The sequence below is a fragment of the Scyliorhinus canicula genome, chromosome 20 (genome assembly GCF_902713615.1).
Source record: "Scyliorhinus canicula chromosome 20, sScyCan1.1, whole genome shotgun sequence".
Lineage (NCBI taxonomy): Eukaryota > Metazoa > Chordata > Chondrichthyes > Carcharhiniformes > Scyliorhinidae > Scyliorhinus > Scyliorhinus canicula.
Window position 1 is genome coordinate 74,911,453 of NC_052165.1, and position 18,399 is coordinate 74,929,851.

At 52.3% G+C, this 18,399-nt stretch overlaps 2 non-coding genes across 2 annotated transcripts; both read left to right on the forward strand.

Annotated features, from left to right (window-relative positions):
- Positions 1-2,815: 2,815 nt before the first annotated feature.
- Positions 2,816-3,001, forward strand: LOC119955347. The gene has a single exon (XR_005458449.1). It is a non-coding gene; the product is annotated as a U2 spliceosomal RNA (small nuclear RNA).
- A 3,012-nt stretch (positions 3,002-6,013) lies between these two features.
- Positions 6,014-6,204, forward strand: LOC119955345. The gene has a single exon (XR_005458447.1). It is a non-coding gene; the product is annotated as a U2 spliceosomal RNA (small nuclear RNA).
- Positions 6,205-18,399: the final 12,195 nt, after the last annotated feature.

An 18,399-nucleotide genomic window follows, 5' to 3' on the forward strand; every position in this document is an offset into this window, starting at 1 on the left:
ATTGTACAGTGAAAAGTATTTTTCTGCAGCCAAGGGAATGTATACAGTACGTATATAGTAGGCAAAAAAAGAATAATCAACAGAGTACATTGACAAATGGTACATTAACAACAGTGTTTGGTTACAGTGTGGAACAAGGGGCCAAACAAAGCAAATACATGAGCAAGAGCAGCACAGAACATCATGAATAGTGTTTTTACAGGGAACAAATCAGTCCAAGGGAGAGTCGTTGAGGAGTCCAGTAGCTGTGGGGGAGAAGCTGTTCCTATGTCTGGATGTGCAGGTCTTCAAACTTCTGTATCTTCTGCCTGATGGAAGATCAGGAAGATCTGGAAGAGGGCAAAGCCTGGGTGGGAAGGGTCTATGATAATGCTGACTGCCTTCCTGAGGCAGCGGGAGGTATAGACAGAATCAATGGGAGGATGGCAAGCTTGTGTGATGCATTGGGCTGAGTTCACCACACTCTGCTGGTTCTTGCGATCTTGGGCCAAGCAGTTGCCATATGAAGCTGTGATGCAGCCGGATAGGATGCTCTCACTGGCATATCTGTAGAAGTTTTTGTCACGTGTTAGGAAATCTAAATAAATAGTAGGTCAGAGGGAAGTACAGTGGAGTCAGGTTTCACAAGTCAGGCTGTTTCTTAGAAAGATCAAAAAATAGTATTTAAGGATTGAAGATTGTTTACGCTTAATGACAAACTCCTATATGTAAAACAATTTTTCTTGAATGCAACAAAAATATTCTGTCTGTGTGGAGTCTGCACATTCTCCCCGCGTCTGCGTGGATTTACTTTGGGTGCTCTGGTTTCCTCCCACAAATCCCGAAAGACGTGATGTTAGGTAATTTGGACATTCTGAATTCTCCCCCAGTGTACCCGAACAGGTGCCGTAGTGTGGCGACTAGGGGGATTTTCACAGTAACTTCATTGCAGTGTTAATATAAACCTACTTTTGACTCCAATGGTGGTTGCACACATTGTTTCCTCCCTTCAAGCGGCCTGGGCCCACACTCCCACAATTGGGCACCAGAAGCGACCATTTTCACAGGAGACTGGAAAAGTACCTGGACCGGGATTCTCCCCTACCCGGCGGGGCGGGGGGTCCCGGCATGTTGGAGTGGCATGAACCACTCCGGTGTCGGGCCGCCCCAAAGGTGCGGAAGCCTCCGCACCTTTAGGGGCCAAGCCCTCACATTGAGGGGCGAGGCCCGCGCCGGAGTGGTTGCCGTTCCGTCGGCTGGCGTGAACGGCCTTTGGCGCCATGCCAGCCGGGGCCAACAGGACTTCGCCGGCCGGCATAAGACCGTGCATGCGCCGGATCATCAGCGGCTGCTGACGTCATCCCGGTGCATGCGCAGGGGAGGGGGTCTCTTCCGCCTCCGCCATGGTAAAGCCTGAAGGAAGAAGATGGCTCTGTAAAGTCATCGGCAGTCTGGCATCCTGAGGATCAGCAAATTATTTTCTGCCGGACTGTACGAACAATTGGAGTTCATGTGACCCTTCTACAGAACTGGCGAGGGATAGAAAAGTAATAATTATATAGTTGCAGAGGTGGGTGGGGCAGAATGGGAGGTCAGGGGTAGGCCAGAGCTAAGGAGAGATTGACAAAGATGTCATGGTCATGAGACAAGTGGGGTGTTCATGGTGTCATCGAGGACTGGGGAAGTGTTTTAGCTGTACAAAGGTGAGAGATATCAGAATGTATTAATAGGAGAACAGAGGTCAGTGCTCAGTGAGAGCACTGTGGGAGAGGGGTGGGGTTGTATTGGGACAAGTAAAGGGAACCAAGAAAACACAAAAAATGTATTTTGAAAAGTTGGGAGGAAGTGATATTTGTGAATGGCAGGCACGCATCATCATCAGGGAAAAGGCATGCAAAGTAATTGAGAGAGGTAGAAAAAAATCAGTCAGAAGAAGGACATGAAATAAACATTCCAGAATGGAGGTGCAGGAAACAGACAAAGTAGAAATAAAGAGAAAATAACTTGGTAGAATTCTGAATGATCAGAGAAAATGCTGGAAAAACACAGCAGACGCAAAAGGAACAAAACAACCCACACTCTGCAGTGTCCCTATACCTCCATTCCTCCTTCCAGAAGCTGGCAGGACTGCCAAATACATCCCCAGCACTCCTATTTTTAAGAGCACAGCACGAGTGGTTAGAATCTGCAATGCACTGCCTGAGAGTTTCAACAATAAGAAGTCTTCCAACACCAGGTTAAAGTCCAACAGGTTTGTTTCAAATGACTAGCTTTCGGAACACTGCTCCTTCCTAAGATGCTCCGAAAGCTCGTGGTTTGAAACAAACCTATTGGATTTGAACCTGGTGTTGTAATACTTCTTACTGTGCTCACCCCGGTTCAACGCCCGCATCTCCACGTCATGAGAGAGAGTTTCAAGCCGGCCTTTCAAAAGACAATGGGATAATTATCAGAAGGGAAAATATTTGCAGGGCTATGGGAAAAGGCAGGGCGAGTGGCACCAGGCGAGTTGGTTGCTGCTGCTGCAGGCAAGTGTTTTCAAAAGCTTGCTCAGCAGCAACCGCCTGTGACAGTGACGTGCCTGTGGATAGGCTCCGCCCTCTCCCATCTGTTTGGTGGCGACCTGGTCATCTACATAACTGTCATGCAGTCGGCTAAAAAAGGGGGAGAGAGGCAAGTTCTGTCAATGTGAATCTCCTGTCCCAATAAGAACGGCTAAGAGCAATAATTCAAGAATGAAAGTGTCAGTTTTTACATCGAAAAGGCTTTGAATGGTGTCAGCCTGCTGTAAAAGAGGGAAGGCATATGGCACTTGCGCAACTCAAAACTATAGGGCATCGCTTCTCGGCCTTTTAGCTAAGATCAAGTGTAGTTTCTGTTCTTTTCAATATCTGGAACGTCCCTGATATGGGGACCATATATTAAATTGATTTTTAGAGCAGGGAAATGGAATAGGGGCTTGCTCTGTCCATTCCACGCATCAACCTGGTATTGCAGTACCTCCATGAATGGTGCACACCACCCCTCCATGGGGAATTTCAAACTCAAAAAATAGATTGCACATATCAGTTGCAACTTTGTCTTTTTTCACTTATGCTCCCATTGCTGCATCTCTATGCTGCTCTCAGCTTCTGCTTTACGCCTAATATACTTTACGCTCAACCTTTCACCTATGGCTGCAGCGGCTTCCCCACCACCAGGCCACCAACTGACAATCACAGTCCCACTTACACTCAACAAGTCGCAACCACACTCGCCTGTCCACAATTTCTTCCAACCTCTCATCGATGGGAATAGCAATGTCACCAACGGCCACCAAATGCCGCGTATTGAAAACAAGGTCACAGTCCAGCCAAAGAAACAAAGAAGCAGCAACAACACAAGTGGAAACCGGCCTGCAACCCCAACACCCACTGACCGCCACGACGGTCAGCAGGGTTACAATACCCCCCCCCCCCCAATTCAAATCCATCAAGTTCACGGGCACACTGCGCACCAGGACAGCTTCCTCAGCCCTGCAACTGTGCAAAAGTTTGCGAGCACCACCGCATGCTGGCGAACATTGAACAGCTCGAACACCCAACTGTATAGACTCTGGACTCTGAGACTGGTAAATCTACCTTTTTAAAATGGGATTTTAAATTGCAGCCATTAATCTGCGAAGCATTAAAGATACTTTGCGGTGTGTAGCCACACTCGGCTACTTAGCAAATGTGAGAGCCGACCTACTGTTCCTGCAGGAGTGTGGGATTCTACACCTCAGCAACTACAGGCGCTGGTTGAGCTGGTAGTCCCATGGGCCATCCAGCTGGTCAGGAGGAAATGATTGTCGTTCCTCTGGCCTGGGTAGTCTGCTGCGGGAGGCAACTTCACCATCTCCGGCGTTAAGGAGGTAGTGGGCGGACGCCTCCTCGTAGAAGACATCAACTACAAATACGCCCCACTCAGACTCATTAATGTGTATGCCCCGGCCGTAAAGAGTGAGCGGCTGGCAGTACTTCAGCAACTCCCACTGCTGTTGGCCACTTAAAAGCCGGTCATTCTGGGTGGTGACTTCAACTGGATCATCGATGCAGCTGGATGATCTGGCAGAGCCAACAGCAAACTAGACGCTACGTGCAGACTCCTGATGGAAACGGTAAAAGACGACAAGCTGCTCGACGTCTTCAGCAATCCTGCAGACGGAGCGCAGCGTAGATACACGTGGTCACGCCAGACGGGTCCGTCCGCTCAAGGGTAGACTTCTTCTTTGTGTCCTGTGCTTTCACGGTCAGGTCCACCGATGTCAAGCCGGTGTTCTTCTCTGACCACTGTCTCCTACTGGCCGACTGCCACCTGCAGAAAAGTCAGGCGCGGTCAGGGGGACATGGAAGCTTAATGTGAAACTGTTGACTCCAGAGAACCTCGAGGAACTGAAAGAAAGGTATGGAGAATTTTCTCCGCTGCAGTCGATGGGGGTTGATGTCAAGGAAGATCTCCAAGAGGTTAAGAGCCAGCGAGCCTCGCTCTATACCTCAGAGGCCTGCAAGGTTATCTTCCGTTCCAGAGTCTGCTCCGCGCTTGCTCTTCTTTTTCCAAAAGGTGCACAGAGAGACCTCTGTGATCAGCAGCCTGAAGGAAGAAGATGGCTCTGTAAAGTCATCGGCAGTCTGGCATCCTGAGGATCAGCAAATTATTTTCTGCCGGACTGTATGAAGAATTGAAGTTCATATGACCCTTCTACAGAACTGGCGAGGGATAGAAATGTAATAATTATATAGTTGCAGAGGTGGGTGGGGCAGAATGGAAGGTCAGGGGTAGGCCAGAGCTAAGGAGAGATTGACAAAGATGTCATGGTCATGAGACAAGTGGGGTGTTCATGGTGCCATCGAGGACTGGGGAAGTGTTTTATCTGTACAAAGGTGAGAGATATCAGAATGTATTAATAGGAGAACAGAGGTCAGTGCTCAGTGAGAGCACTGTGGGAGAGGGGTGGGGTTGTATTGGGACAAGTAAAGGGAACCAAGAAAACACAAAAAATGTATTTTGAAAAGTTGGGAGGAAGTGATATTTGTGAATGGCAGGCACGCATCATCATCGGGGAAAAGGCATGCAAAGTAATTGAGAGAGGTAGAAAAAAATCAGTCAGAAGAAGGACATGAAATAAACATTCCAGAATGGAGGTGCAGGAAACAGACAAAGTAGAAATGAAGAGAAAATAACTTGGTAGAATTCTGAATGATCAGAGAAAATGCTGGAAAAACACAGCAGACGCAAAAGGAACAAAACAACCCACACTCTGCAGTGTCCCTATACCTCCATTCCTCCTTCCAGGAGCTGGCAGGACTGCCAAATACATCCCCAGCACTCCTATTTTTAAGAGCACAGCACGAGTGGTTAGAATCTGCAATGCACTGCCTGAGAGTTTCAACAATAAGAAGTCTTCCAACACCAGGTTAAAGTCCAACAGGTTTGTTTCAAATGACTAGCTTTCGGAACACTGCTCCTTCCTAAGATGCTCCGAAAGCTCGTGGTTTGAAACAAACCTATTGGATTTGAACCTGGTGTTGTAATACTTCTTACTGTGCTCACCCCGGTTCAACGCCCGCCTCTCCACGTCATGAAAGAGAGTTTCAAGCCGGCCTTTCAAAAGACAATGGGATAATTATCAGAAGGGAAAATATTTGCAGGGCTATGGGAAAAGGCAGGGCGAGTGGCACCAGGCGAGTTAGTTGCTGCTGCTGCAGGCAAGTGTTTTCAAAAGCTTGCTCAGCAGCAACCGCCTGTGACAGTGACGTGCCTGTGGATAGGCTCCGCCCTCTCCCATCTGATTGGTGGCGACCTGGTCATCTACATAACTGTCATGCAGTCGGCTAAAAAAGGGGGAGAGAGGCAAGTTCTGTCAATGTGAATCTCCTGTCCCAATAAGAACGGCCAAGAGCAATAATTCAAGAATGAAAGTGTCAGTTTTTACATCGAAAAGGCTTTGAATGGTGTCAGCCTGCTGTAAAAGAGGGAAGGCATACGGCACTTGGGCAACTCAAAACTATAGGGCATCGCTTCTCGGCCTTTTGGCTAAGATCAAGTGTAGGTTCTGTTCTTTTCAGTTTAATATCTGGAACGTCCCTAATCTGGCGACCATATATTAAATTGATTTTTAGAGCAGGGAAATGGAATAGGGGCTTGCTCTGTCCATTCCACGCATCAACCTGGTATTGCAGTACCTCCATGAATGGTGCACACCACCCCTCCATGGGGAATTTCAAACTCAAAAAATAGATTGCACATATCAGTTGCAACTTTGTCTTTTTTCACTTATGCTCCCATTGCTGCATCTCTATGCTGCTCTCAGCTTCTGCTTTACGCCTAACGCCAGTATACTTTATGCTCAACCTTTCACCTATGGCTGCAGCGGCATCCCCACCACCAGGCCACCAACTGACAATCACAGTCCCACTTACACTCAACAAGTCGCAACCACACTCGCCTGTCCACAATTTCTTCCAACCTCTCATCGATGGGAATAGCAATGTCACCAACGGCCACCAAATGCCGCGTATTGAAAACAAGGTCACAGTCCAGCCAAAGAAACAAAGAAGCAGCAACAACACAAGCGGAATCCGGCCTGCAACCCCAACACACACTGACTGCCACGACGGTCAGCAGGGTTACAATACCCCCCCCCCCCCCCCCCCCCAATTCAAATCCATCAAGTTCACGGGCACACTGCGGACCAGGACAGCTTCCTCAGCCCTGCAACTGTGCAAAAGTTTGCGAGCACCACCGCATGCTGGCGAACATTGAACACCTCAAACACCCATCTGTATAGACTCTGGACTCTGAGACGGGTAAATCTACCTTTTTAAAATGGGATTTTAAATTGCAGCCATTAATCTGCGAAGCATTAAAGATACTTTGCGGTGTGTCGCCACACTCGGCTACTTAGCAAATGTGAGAGCCGACCTACTGTTCCTGCAGGAGTGTGGGATTCTACACCTCAGCAACTACAGGCGCTGGTTGAGCTGGTAGTCCCATGGGCCATCCAGCTGGTCAGGAGGAAACGATTGTCGTTCCTCTGGCCTGGGTAGTCTGCTGCGGGAGGCAACTTCACCATCTCCGGTGTTAAGGAGGTGGTGGGCGGACGCCTCCTCGTAGAAGACATCAACTACAAAAACGCCCCACTCAGACTCATTAATGTGTATGCCCCGGCCGTAAAGAGTGAGCGGCTGGCAGTACTTCAGCAACTCCCACTGCTGTTGGCCACTTCCAAGCCGGTCATTCTGGGTGGTGACTTCAACTGGATCATCGATGCAGCTGGATGATCTGGCAGAGCCAACAGCAAACTAGACGCTACGTGCAGACTCCTGATGGAAACGGTAAAAGACGACAAGCTGCTCGACGTCTTCAGCAATCCTGCAGACACATCCATCATGTAGGTGTGCGATATTCTGTCAAAAGCCTTCTCCTGATCAAGGCTGATGAGGCAGGTGTCCACCCTCCTGTCCTGCACGTAGGCGATCGTATCCCTGAGCAGCGCGAGGCTGTCAGAGATCTTCCTGCCGGGTACAGCACAGGTCTGGTCAGGGTGGATCACCGACTCCAGAGCAGACCTCACCCGATTGGCGATGACTTTGGCTAGGATTTTGTAATCCACATTTAACAGTGAAATGGGTCGCCAATTTCCAATTTCTTCCCTTTCACCCTTCTGCTTGTAGATGAGGGTGATGATGCCTTTTCTCATGGATTCTGACATGCTGCCTTCCAAAAGCATACTCTTGTACACTTCCAGCAGGTCTGGGCCCATCCAGTCCCACAGAGCCAAATACAACTCAGCCGGTAAGCCGTCGCTTCCGGGAGTTTTACTCGTCTCAAAGGACTTGACGGCCTTTGTCAGCTCGTCCAGAGTTAATGGTTTGTCCAGGTTTTCTCCCTCATTGTCATCCAAGACCTCCGTGATAGACGACAGGAAGGCCTGAGCAACAGTGCTGTCTGTTGGCTTCAGATCATACAGTCTGGCACAGAAGGATTGACTGATCCTCAGTATGTCAGACTGCGATGTCTTTACAGAGCCATCTTCTTCCTTCAGGCTGCTGATCACAGAGGTGTCCCTGTGTACCTTCTGGAAGAAGAAGTGTGAGGACTTTTCATCCTGCTCCACAGAGCGGACTCTGGAGCGGATGATAACCTTGGAGGTCTCCGAGGTGTAGAACGAGGCTTGCTGGCTCTTCACCTCTTGGAGATCCTCCTTGACATCAACCCCCATCGACTGCAGCTGGAGCAAGTTTTGCATGCTTTTCTGGAGCCTGGTTGTGACCCCTCGTCTCTCTCTCACCCTTTGTACGCCCTTGAGGATGAAGAACCTTTTGATGTTCCCCTTGACTGCTTCCCACCAGAGATGTGGAGACTCAAAGAGGGGTTTCACGGTTCTCCAACCTTTGTAATCCCTTTTGAGTTCTTGGAGGTTCTCTGGGGTCAACAGCTTTACATTTAGCTTCCATGTCCCCCTGCCCACCCCCTGGTTTTCCTGCAGGTGGCAGTCAGCCAGTAGGAGGCAGTGGTCAGAGAAGAACACCGGCTTGATGTCGGTGGGCCTGACCGTGAAAGCACGGGACACAAAAAAGAAATCTATTCTGGAACGGACGGACCCATCTGGCCGTGACCATGTGTATCTACGCTGCGCTCCGTCTGCAGGGTTGCTGAAGACGTCGAGCAGCTTTGCATCTTTTACCGTTTCCATCAGGAGTCTGGACGTAGCGTCTAGTTTGCTGTCAGCTCTGCCGGATCGTCCATCCGCATCGATGATGCAGTTGAAGTCACCGCCCAGGATGACCGGCTTGGAGGTGGCCAACAGCAGTGGTAGTTGCTGAAGGACAGCCAGTCTCTCAGTTTTTACGGCTGGGGCATACACGTTAATAAGTCTGATAGGGGTGTTTTTGTATTTGACGTCTGCTACTAGGAGGCGTCCCCCCACCACCTCCTTAACGTCGGAGATGGTGAAATTGCCTCCCCGTAGCAGAATACCCAGGCCGGAGGAACGACAGTCGTTTCCTCCTGACCAGATGGATGGCCCATGGGACCACCAGCTCGACCAGCGCCTGTAGTTGCTGAGGTGTGGAATTCCACACTCCTGCAGGAACAGTAGGTCGGCTCTTACATTTTCTTTTTTTTCTTTTTTTTTTTTATAAATTTAGATTACCCAATTATTTTTTCCAATTGAGGGGCAATTTAGTGTGGCCAATCCACCTACTCTGCACATTTTTGGGTTGTGGGGGCGAAACCCAAGCAGACACGGGGAGAATGTGCAAACTCCACACGGACAGTGACCCAGAGCCGGGATCGAACCTGGGACCTCAGCGCCGTGAGGCGGTTGTGCTAACCACTAGGCCACCGTGCTGCCCCCTCTTACATTTTCTAAGTAGCCGAGTGTGGCTACACACCGCGAAGTATCTTTAATACTTCGCACATTAATTGATGCAATTTTAAAACCCGTTTTAAAAAGAGTAGATTTACCAGTCTCAGATTTCAGAGTCCATTCCAGTTGGTTGTTCCACCTGTTCAAAGTTCCCCGTCATGTCGGTGGTGTTCTCAAAATGCTTCACCGTTTCATGGTTTAGGAAGCTGCCATTGTCCTCAGTGTGGCCTTGAACCTGATGGATGTGCATTGTAGAGGGGGTAGGGGTGTAGCCGTTGTGCCCGGCGTGGCAGCGGGTGTTGGGGTTGTAGGCCGATTCCCATCGTCCAGAGGTTGGTGCTCTGGTCGAGTTTTGTTTTCCTTCCTGTCTGTGGTCTGGGGGTACTGTGCATCCCCTCCCACATTGGTGCTTTGCCTCTTTAATTGAGGCCTATTCTTAGATTGCTCGCCTTCATCGCAGGAGTTGACGGCGCTGTTGAGTTGCCGCTTTTTACCATTCCCCGTCAGGGGTTTCTTTGTTTCATTTTTCATTTTCCTCTTTGCTTTTCTTGTGCCTGCCGTTTCCCAGCGCTCTTCACTCTTTGTTCCATCCTCGGCTGTCTCGTGTTCCTCGCCAGATGGGAGTGGGGTTATTTTGTCAGGCTGTGCTGGGGCATCCACATTCTGTTGAGGGCCTTTCTGTAGAATTTCGGCATTCTGTGGTGTGGTGTCTTTGTCGATGGAGGGTGCCTGAACCTCCTGTGTGGTTGCCTTTTTGACTCCACCGCTGATGATTTGCGCATAGGTTGCCCCACGTTTTGGGCAGTCCCTGTAGAGATGGCCGGCCTCCCCACACAGGTTGCAGTTCTTGTCTTGCTTACAGTCCTTTGTCATGTGCCCCTCCTGCTTGCAGTTTTTGCAGAAGGTGACGTTGCAGTTGGCGGCCTGGTGCCCCGCTTTGCCACAGGTGTGACATACTCGTGGCTGCCCCCCGTAGTAGAGGTAGCCTCGGTTTCCTCCAATGGCGAAACTGGAGGGTGGGTGCAAGATGGTTCCATTGGCGTTCGTTCTCAGGGTTACCTTGACCTGGTGCTCGCTTGTCCAGATGCCAAAGGTGTCCTTTAGTTGCATGCTGTCACTTTTCAAGTCGACGTACCTGGCGAGGAACGTAAGCACATCAGACACGGGGACGTGGGGGTTGTACGTGTGCAGCGTAACAACCCGGTTTCTCTGCGATGGTAGCGTGAACACAGTCAGGATAGACAGGGGGCTCTGGTTGCCTTTTTCTTTAAACACATCCAAGAACTTGATGCAATCAGCAACATTCCTGAAGGTGACATCGAAATAACCATTGTTGGGGAAATCTTGCAAGCAGAAGATATCTGTTGCTTGAAACCCGCAGCAGTCGATCAGTACCCGCTTCACGAAGAAGATCCGATCCACAGGCGACTTCCCTTCCGACTTCCTCACTGTGACTCGGACAGTGTTTCGCACTCCCCAGCCTGGGGGTCGGGGTGCAGCAGTGGTCATAGCTCAGACGTTGACTCTTGACTGTACCGGCGTTATTTTCTACCAAGTTATTTTCTCTTCATTTCTACTTTGTCTGTTTCCTGCACCTCCATTCTGGAATGTTTATTTCATGTCCTTCTTCTGACTGATTTTTTTCTACCTCTCTCAATTACTTTGCATGCCTTTTCCCCGATGATGATGCATGTCTGCCATTCACAGATATCACTTCCTCCCAACTTTCCAAATACTTTTTTTTTGTTTTCTTGGTTCCTTTTGCTTGTCCCATTACAACCCCACCCCTCAAAAAATATACTTTATTCATAAAATTTATCAAAAACTTTACAGAACGCATTTCCGGTGTGCATCATGGAGTGAGTGATCACACAGAGGCAGCTCCTGCCTAAGGTTGCAGAAAAGAGCTCTTTTTTGGGCAGCACGTGTTGGAATTTCGATGAAAAGGCTTGGGTGAATGTTCAAGGAGTATTTTCCCCCAGGAATAGGATGTTTCTTGGTTATCAGACCCTCAGAAACAGTGCAAGATTTGTCTGAAGCAGCAGCAAACAAAAGCCTCTGCAAGCATGCTACCAGGGGAAGGGCCAGCTTATAGATCTCAAGCTGACCTGAGGGCGTTTATGAAAGCTGAATTCTAGCAGCAGAGGGAAGAACTGTGAAAAGATCTCACCAAGGCCATTGAAGAAGCGGAGACGGACTTCTGGTAGCGGTGATGCGGAGCTAAGCCGCACGTTCAGTGGCTCCCACTATTTTCGGACTTTGGGGCTCTTTTAAGGGCTCATAGTAGTGCTGTTTGGACTTTTCCCCGTGTGGGAACACTCCTTCTCAGATTCTCCACCGGTGGATGGCCTGGACTAGGAGTGGAGCGGTCAGAAAATCGGCTTTGCAGTTGCGGCTAAGCCGCACCGCAGCTCCCGCTACTTAAGGACTTTTGGGCCGATTTGAGGGCCCCAAACGGCGCTGTCTCGACGAATCCCGGTGGGGGAAGGTGTCTAGAGGAGCATTCCCCATAATTTATGGTGCTCACCCGGAGTGGGGCAAAGGAAAAAGCTGCAGCAGCTCCCCAAGAAAAGCGGGGGAAGAAGGACAAAATGGCGGCCGGCGGAACACCCGAGGACTGGTGGAAGTGGGCGCAGGAGCAGCAGGCCTCTCTTCTGCGCTGTTTTGCGGAGCTGAAGGCTGAGTTGCTGGACTCCCTGAATGCGACTACCAACAAGCTGCTTGGGGCTCAGGCGGCCCAGGAGGTGTCTATCCGGGACTTGCAGCAGCAGGCCGCTGAGCGGGAGGAGGAGGCTGTGGTCCTCGTGGGGAAAGTGGAGTTGCACGAGGCACTTCACAAAAAGTGGCAAGACCGCTTGGAGGAGCTGGACGTTCGCACGAGGCGAAAGAATTTGAGGATCCTGGGCCTGGCGGAGGGGCTGGAGGGGTCAGATCTCCCGTCGTACGTGACCACGATGTTGAGCTCGTTGATGGGAGCGGGGTCCTTCCATTTGCCCCTGGAGCTTGAGGGAGCCCACAGAGTGCTGGCCAGGAGGCCTAAGGCAAATGAACCCCCGCGGGCGGTGCTGGTGCGGTTCCATCGATTTAGTGACCGGGAGTATGTGCTGCGCTGGGCCAAGAAAGAGAGGAACAGCAAGTGGGAGAATTCGGTAGTGCGAATCTACCAGGACTGGAGTGCGGTGGCAAAGCGGAGGGCCGGGTTCAACCGGACGAAGGCGGTGCTGCATGCCAAGCAGGTCAGATTTGGAATGCTGCAGCCTGCGCGTCTGTGGGTGACATATAAGGACTGGCACCACTACTTCGAGTCCCCGGAAGAGGCATGGGCCTTTGTACAGGCGTAGAAACTGGACTCGAACTAGGATCTGGGGACACACTATGGCCGTTGCTGTTTTCGCTGTTGCTGTTCTTCAATTTTGACACATGTTTTTTTTATGCTGCTTTTCTTTTTGCTCTGTTTCCAGGTGGGTTTGTCTGTTGGGTATGGGTGTGGGGTATGTGGGGAACGTTGGGGGTATGTGCTTTATTGTTCTCTTCTGTACGGGGCCGGGGTTTGGGGTGAAACTGGATTTTGAGGAGCTGCGTCAGAAGGGTGGGGTGTGGCAGTGTGAAAGCGCGGGATTTCCTCTGGTTGTCCGCGCAGCGGGGCAGGGGGGGCGGAGCTGGAGGTGGGGGCGTGGCCTCTACTGGTTTTCTTTCCCGCGCTGAAGCGGTGCCAAGGAGGTGTGGCAAGAGGGGGATGACCCCATGCCGGGAGGAGATGGGTTTTGGCAGGAGCTGCCGGGTCAGCAGAAGTCAGCTGACTCACGGAAGTACCATGGAGGGTGCGTCGCGGCTAGGAGGGGTCCTAGCCTGGGGGGGTGGGGGGGATACCGGGTTGCTGCTGGAATGGCCAGGAAGGAGCTGGCGTGGGCCGGGGGGGGTAGAGGAGAGGCGTTATCGCCATGGGGAACGGGTCAGGCGGGGCGAGCTGGCCTGTGGCGAGCAGTCGATAAGCTATGGCTAGCCGGCGGGGGAGAGGGGCAGGTTGCCCTCTGATTCGGCTGATTACCTGGAACGTGAGGGGGCCGAATGGGCCGGTTAAGAGAACTAGGGTATTTTCTCATCTGAAGGGGCTGAAGGCAGATGTGGCTATGCTCCAGGAGACCCACTTGTAGGTGGCGGACAAGGTTCGTCTGAGGAAGGGGTGGGTGGGGCAGGTTTTTCACTCAGGATTGGACGCGAAGAACCGGGAGGTGGCGATCCTGGTGGGGAAGAGGGTGGCGTTCGAGGTGGCTGAGGTGGTGTCGGACAAGGACGGCAGATATATTATGGTGAAGGGTAGGCTGCAGGGAGAGAAGGTGGTGCTGGTTAATGTATATGCCCCGAATTGGGATGATGCCGGCTTCATGAGGCGCTTGTTGGGTCGCATTCCGGACCTGGAGGCAGGGGGCCTGATCATGGGGGGAGACTTTAACACAGTGCTGGATCCCCCACTGGACCGGTCCAGTTCAAGGATGGGTAGGAGACCAGCGGCGGCCAGAGTGCTGAGGGGGTTTATGGACCAGATGGGAGGGGTGGATCCCTGGAGGTTTGGGAGGCCGAGAGCGCGGGAGTATTCCTTTTTCTCCCATGTCCATAGGGTCTATTCCCGAATAGATTTTTTCATCCTGAGCAGGGGATTGATCCCGAAGGTGCAGGATGCAGAGTATTCGGCCATAGCGATTTCAGACCATGCTCCGCACTGGGTTGATCTGGAGATGGGGGAGGCGCGGGACCAGTGCCCGCTCTGGCGCCTGGATGTGGGGCTGCTGGCTGATGAGGAGGTGTGTAGGAGGGTCCGGGGAAGTATTGAGGGGTATCTTGATACCAACGAAACGGGGGAGGTCCGGTTGGGGATGGTCTGGGAGGCTCTGAAAGCAGTGATCCGGGGGAGCTGATCTCCATCCTGGCCCATAGGGAAAGGAGGGAGAGGAAGTAGAGGGAGAGACTGGTGGGGGAGCTCCTGGATGTGGACAGGAGATACGCGGAGGCACCGGAGGAGGAGTTGCTGGGGGAACGGCGTAGTTTGCAGGCCAAATTTGACTTGTTGACCACCAGAAAGCCGGAGACACAATGGAGGAGGTCGCAGGGCACGGTATATGAGTATGGGGAGAAGGCAAGCAGGATGTTGGCGCATCAGCTCCGCAGGCGAGATGCGGCTAGGGAAATTGGTGGAGTGACGGATAGGGGTGGGAATGTAGTGCAGAAGGGGACAGAAGTAAATAGGGTCTTTAGGGACTTCTACGAGGAACTGTACCGGTCAGAACCTCCGATGGGGAGAGGGGGGATGGAGAGCTTCATGAACAGGCTATGGTTCCCAAGGGTTCAAGAGGAGCTGGTAGAGGGGCTGGGGGCGCCGATAGAGTTGGAGGAGCTAGTCAGGGGGATTGGACAAATGCAGTCAGGTAAGGCGCCGGGGCCGGACGGGTTCCCGGTGGAATTTTATAAAAAGTATGCGGATCTGGTGGGCCCCATGTTTGTGCGAGCTTTCAATGAGGCATAGATGTCGCGGGCACTGATCTCTCTGAGCGGGATAAGGACCCCTTGCAGTGTGGATCATACAGGCCTATCTCGCTCCTCAATGTTGACGCTAAGTTGCTGGCGAAGATCCTGGCCACCAGGATAGAGGACTGTGTGCCCGGGGTGATACACGAGGATCAGACAGGATTTGTCAAGGGACGGCAGCTCAACACGAATGTGCGGAGACTGCTAAATGTTATTATGATGCCGGCAGTGGAGGGGGAGGCGGAGAAAGCGTTTGATAGAGTGGGGGTACCTGTGGGAGGTGCTGGCGCGGTTCGGATTCGGAGAGGGATTCATCAAATGGGTGAGGCTGCTCTACGCGGCTCCGATGGCAAGTGTAGTTACCAATGGAAGGAGATCGGAGTACTTTAGGCTCTACCGTGGGACCAGGCAGGGGTGCCCCCTGTCCCCCTTGCTCTTTGCACTGGCGATTGAACCTTTGGCTATGGCGTTGAGGGAGTCAGGGAGATGGAGGGGTCTGGTGCGGGGTGGGGAGGAACATCGTGTATCGCTGTATGCGGACAACCTGCTGTTGTATGTGGCGGATCCAGAAGGGGGAATGCCGGGGGTGATGGAGCTGTTAGCGGAATTTGGGGGTTTCTCGGGCTATAAGTTAAATTTAGGCAAGAGTGAGGTATTTGTAGTACACCCGGGTGATCAGGAGGAGGGAATTGGGAGACTCCCATTTAAGAGGGCAGTGAAGAGTTTCAGATACCTGGGGGTGCAGGTGGCCAGGAGTTGGGGGACTCTCCATAAGCTTAATTTTACCAGGCTGGTGGAACAGATGGAGGAGGAATTTAAAAGGTGGGACATGGTGCCGCTATCGTTGGCGGGTAGTGCAGTCCGTCAAAATGACAGGTCTCCCGAGGTTCTTGTTCCATTCTCAGTGTTTGCCCATCTTTATCCCTAGGGCCTTTTTTAGAAGGGTTACTAGCAGCATCATGAGCTTCCTTTGGGCGCATGGGACCCCGGGGGTGAAGAGGGTCTTCTTGGAGCGGGGTAGAGATGGGGGGGGGGGGGGGCTGGCGTTACCCAATCTCTCGGGGTATTATTGGGCGGCCAATGTGTCGATGGTGTGCAAGTGGGTAATGGAGGGGGAGGGGGAAGCATGGAAACGGATGGAGAGGGCGTCCTGTGGAGATACAAGCCCGGGGGCCCTGGTAACGGCGCCGTGGCCGCTCCCTCCTACAAGGTATACCACGGGTCCGGTGGTGGCGGCTACCCTCAAGATTTGGGGGCAGTGGAGGCGACATAGGGGAGAAGTGGGGGGCCCGATGGAGGCTCCGTTAAGGGGGAACCATAGGTTTGTCCCGGGGAACATTGATGGGGGATTTCAGGGTTGGTACAGAGCGGGCATCAGACAGCTGAGGGACTGTTTATTGATGGGAGGTTTGCGAGCCTGGGGGAGTTGGAGGAGAAATTTTGGCTCCCCCGGGGAACATGTTCAGGTATCTGCAGGTAAAGGCATTTGCTAGGCGGCAGGTGGAGGGATTCCCTTCGCTTCCCGCGAGGGGGGTGAGCGACAGGGTGCTTTCGGGGGTCTGGGTCGGAGAGGGGAAGATATCTGATATCTACAAGGTTATGCAGGAGGCGGAGGAGGCGTCAGTAGAGGAGCTGAAAGCTAAGTGGGAGGGGGAACTGAGGGAACAGATCGAAGACGGGACATGGGCTGATGCCCTGGAGAGGGTTAATTCTTCCTCCTCGTGTGCGCGGCTTAGCCTCATCCAATTCAAGGTGCTGCACCGGGCCCACATGACTGGGACGAGGATGAGTAGATTCTTTGGGGGTGAAGACAGGTGTGTCAGGTGCTCGGGGAGTCCAGCGAACCATGCCCATATGTTCTGGGCATGCCCGGCGCTGGAGGAGTTCTGGAAGGGGGTGGCGAGGACAGTGTCGAGGGTGGTGGAATCCGGGTCAAGCTAGGATGGGGACTCGTGATTTTGGGGTTGGGGTGGAGCCGGGAGTGCAGGAGGCGAAAGAGGCCGGTGTGCTGGCCTTTGCGTCCCTAGTAGCCCGGCGAAGGATCTTGCTACAATGGAAGGATGCGAGGCCCCCAAGCGTGGAGACCTGGATCAATGACATGGCGGGTTTCATTAAGCTAGAGAAGGTCAAATTCGCCCTGAGAGGGTCGGTACAAGGGGTCTTTAGGCGGTGGCAACCATTTCTCGACTTTCTGGCTCAACGATAGGGTACGGGGACAGTAGCAGCAGCAACCCGGGGGGGAGGGGCGGAAGGGGGAGGGAAAATGTGGGGGGGGGGGGGGGGAACAATGACTATGTTTGTTTATTTAATTTAAATTTATTTTAAGTTCTTTTGTTGTTCATTGGGGTTGGGGGGGGGGGGGGGCTGGGGGATGGGATACATGCGTCGATACGGTCTGGGGGTGGTACAGCTATTATGGGTTATTTTGTTGCATTTCATTGTTTGTCGTTATAGAACATAGAACAGTACAGCACAGAAAAGGCCCTTCGGCCCTCGATGTTGTGCCGAGCAATGATCACCCTACTCAAACCCACGTATCCACCCTATACCCGTAACCCAACACCCCCCCCCTTAACCTTACTTTTTAGGACACTACGGGCAATTTAGCATGGCCAATCCACCTAACCCCGCACATCTTTGGACTGTGGGAGAAACCGGAGCACCCGGAGGAGAACCCACGCACACACGGGAGGACGTGCAGACTCCACACGACAGTGACCCAGCCGGGAATCGAACCTTGGGACCCTGAGCTGTGAAGCATGTATGCTACCCACCTGCTCCATGCTGCCCTTTAGGGCCAATTTAATATAATAATAATAATCTTTATTGTCCACAAGTATAGCTTACATTAACACTGCAATGAAGTTACTTAGTCACCGTACTCCGGTGCCTGTGCAGTGCTGAGAAACATCCCGTTATCCAACGGGCCCCTTTGCATTTTCTATTGGCCTCAGTGTGGGGTGGTTTTAACCGCCGAGGCCGCACTTAAAGGATTGCAGATCGGGCGCATTTTATCCGTCAGCTCCAATCTTTCTGCAGTCCCCTTTTAGGTTCCACCCCACGATTTTGGCCCCCCCCTCCCAAACCTTGGGAAGATCCTGGGAACCTCCCACACCCCTCGCCCTCCTCTGCCTTGCAAGGAACACCCCTGGCCCAACCACTGGCATTGCCCCGGCATCTCGGCAGTACCACCTGAGCCCAGATGTCAGGGGGAGTGCCCTGTCCTCGACCACCCCAGGGCCTCCACCCAATAACCCCGTCACCCCCATCTAACCTTTTTGGACACTAAGGCAATTTATCACGGCCAAACCACCTAACCTGCACATCTTTGGACTGTGGGAGGAAACCGAGCACCGAGGAAACACAAGAGACATGGGGAGAACCTGCAGACCCCACACAGACAGTGACCCAAACCGGGAATTGAACCTGGAACCCTGGACTGTGTAGCAACTGTTGCCTAACCACTGTGCTACCGTGCTGCCCTACTCCACTAGGTTCTCTGTCTA